Source organism: Arachis stenosperma, chromosome 1 (genome assembly GCF_014773155.1).
Source record: "Arachis stenosperma cultivar V10309 chromosome 1, arast.V10309.gnm1.PFL2, whole genome shotgun sequence".
In the NCBI taxonomy this organism is placed as follows: domain Eukaryota; kingdom Viridiplantae; phylum Streptophyta; class Magnoliopsida; order Fabales; family Fabaceae; genus Arachis; species Arachis stenosperma.
Window position 1 is genome coordinate 76,495,360 of NC_080377.1, and position 3,514 is coordinate 76,498,873.

Genomic DNA, 3,514 nt, shown 5'->3' on the forward strand with positions numbered 1-3,514 from the left:
CAAGCACTATATCCTTGGGTTAAGTACAATAGTGTGCAGGCACTATATCCCTGGGTTGAATGATGATTGATAGCCTTTTCAACTACAAGATTGTGCCGGGCATTATATCCTTGGGTTAAGCATGCAAGTGTGCCAGGCACTATATCCTTGGGTTAAGTATGAGAGTGTGCAGGGCACTATATCTTTGGTGTAGCAGAAAAGCTACATCCAAAAGGATGTGTCGGGTTGGCATTTATAGACCGACCAGTGATATCATGAGCCAATAGGAAAGGCATTCATCATATGCATCTTCTTCCCCATTTGTTTGCATTGCTTAATTTCTATTATGGTTTGCTTTGGTTAATTTCTATTATGCCTAAATGAATCACATGTTTACTTGCTAATTGTTCTATTTACTATACATGTACTTTACTTGTGCTTTACTTTTCTGCATTACTTGTGTTTTCTGCTGGGATTGAGGAGGTTCGGTAGGTGGTGGCGATGGGATCGCACGGAGGTTAGGTTGGCGAAGGCTGCGGGATACAGCGGTGTAATTAGTACTAGTTAGAAATTTCCTAGTTTTGATAACCCTGTTTATTGTTTATGGTTTTATTTTTTTTTTTCGTTAAGCTTGAATATATGTTTGGTGTGAAGTTCTAGGAGTGCCTTCGACGTCCTGGAACCTTACATCTTATATATTGGGCATTGTTACCATACTGAGAACCTTCGGTTCTCATACCATATGTTGCTGTTATTTTTCAGATATAGGTCGTAATGCATCTCGGTGAGTTGCGAGATGGTGACAGAGCAGAGGATCTTTTGCTATCTCTTTGCATTTTGGTTAACATGTTGTAGTTCTCTCACTTTTGGTATTATACTCTGTTTTTGATAAACCATTATTTTATGATTTATATGGTGTTTAATTGAGTGGTTTTATCAAGTCTTTATCCACTTATTCATATGATTAGCATGATATTACAATTCATTCCCAAAGTTGCTCTATGGTTGTAAACTTGCTTCCTAGAGATATTTTTATTGTGTATTTTAATTCTCTTTTATACCATTCGATGTCGTGATCCGTGTGTTAAGTGTTTCAGTTTTCATAGGACAAGAATGGCTCAGAGAATGAAGAGGAAGCTTGCAAAAATGGAAGGAACACAAGAAATCAAGGAGATGACCAGCGAACACTTACGCGGACGCATGGCTCACGCGACCGTGCAAAATGAGAAAATCGCAGTGACGCATTTGTGTGCCTGATGTGAACGCGTGGATTGGAATCTGCAGAATGACGTGGACTCGTGGACGATGCGAACGCATGGCGAGGAAAACGCTAAATGACGCGCACGCGTGGACGACGCGTACGCGTGACATGCGTGATCTACAGAATTAACAGAACACGCTGGGAGTGATTTTGGGCCGCGTTTTGACCCAGTTTTTGGCCTATAAACACAGACTAAAGCCGGGGAACATGCAGAGACTCAGGGGGGATTCTCATGAGGATAGTTTTTAGTTTTTAGATCTGATTTTACTCCTCCTCTAGGTTTTCACACTATGCATTCATAATTCTTAGAATTTTCATTTTGCTTTTGGATTGGGATATTGAGAAGAGTTGTTACCTCCGCCAAGACTTCGTCATTCTAGTTTGTTTTCTTACTTTTCACTTTCTCTTCCATATCCATAAATTGTCCAGAGTTACAATTGGATTATTTTAGAGTTTATTAATACAAGAACTATTTTTATTTTTAATTGATCTTTTTTATTATTATTTATCATGTCTTTATTTATTTTCCCTTTTAATTTTATGAAGTCTACATTTATGATAATGGAGTAGTTTCCCAACTTAATTAGAAGTTCTATCCTTGTTGGATTTTTCTCAAGATCAATTGATAATTGGTAGTTGTTGGAAGTTCTATCCTTGTTGGATTTTTGGCGCCGTTGCTGGGGAGTTGCAATAGTGTGTTAATTTATTGGTTAGAATTTATTAATTTGCATTTTATTTTATTATGTTTTATCGCCATGAGCTGTATGTTTCTTTCGTCGAATGACGCATTCACTACCTGATCCGAGCTTAGCCGCTTTTGATCCTGAAATTGAAAGAACTCTTTCATGTATTAGGTAAGCTCGACGTCGGTTAGCCTCTAAGGGTGGTGAAGTGATTGTTATCGATTCACCAGTCTCATCTGAGGGTGAATCTGAACCGCCATTTGAGGAACAAACAAGCTCATTTACTACTGATTCAGTTGATTCACGTGTAGGTAACATGGCAGAACCTAGGAGGATTACTCTCCAGGAAGCTGGAGTCCCAGATTTTACACTGCAGCCGTATCAAGTGCATCACCCCAACGGTGGCTACAGATTTTGAACTGAAAACTACACTAATCAACTTGCTGCCCAAGTTTCATGGCTTACCTGCTCAAGAGGCTATTAAGCACCTTAGGAATTTTTAGACAGCCTGTTCTACTGTTAGGCGTCATGGTGCGGATGAAACTCCTATTCTGTTAACTGCCTTCTCGTTTTCTCTTTAGGGAAAGGCGAGAGAATGGTACTACACCCAACCTGAAGCGACTGTTACTAACTGGGATACACTTAGAAGAGAATTTTTGGAGAAATACTTTCCAGCTGAAGTTACTGATAGATTGAGGAAAGAAATTTCTATGATCATTCAAGGCGAATCCGAGACTCTCTATGAATATTGGGAGCGCTTCAACAATCTCCTGGATGCATGCCCCCATCACATGATCAACAAGATGGTGTTGATCAGCTACTTCACACAAGGCATGAAGCCTCAGGACATGACCACATTGGAAGGTGCTAGTAATGGTTCTATGAAAAAAGTACAACACCAAAGATAAAGCATGGAAATTGATCAGCGACTTAGCTGAGTCCACTAGGAATCATAGGCATAGGCACAACCACTCAAAAGCCGTTGCTGAAGTTTCTTCTAGCAAAGAGACTACTGCTCTGACCCAGAGTATATGTGAAATGACCAACCTACTAAAACAGATGCAGTTGAATCAACAACAAGCGCAACAAGCTCATCCTCCCCCGCCACAACAAAGCCAACAGTTGGTTCCACAAAGAGTATGCAGGATCTATACTGATTATAGTCATTATACTGATGAATGTCCGCAGCTCCAACAGGAGGACGACACTGTGGCAGCCACTCACAACTTCTATGACCGCCCAAATCAAGGATACAATCAAGGTGGCAACTATAACCATGGATGGCAGGACAATTCCAACCAAGGTTGGAGAGACAATTCTAACCATGGTTGGAGGGACAACTATAACAAAGGAGGTAGCGATAACAATGGAAACCAGAGGTGGAATAACAATAACAACAACAGACAGTAGAATCAGAACCAACCTTACAGAGCCCCTCACCAAAGACAGTCTCAAGGACCACAGCACAACCAACCACAAGTACCTCAGATCACTTATTCTAATTCTTCATCAAATGACGAGATGCTTCGTTCTCTCGCACAAGGACAACAAGACATGCACACCCAGCTGAGTTATACTTTGAATGGTCTAA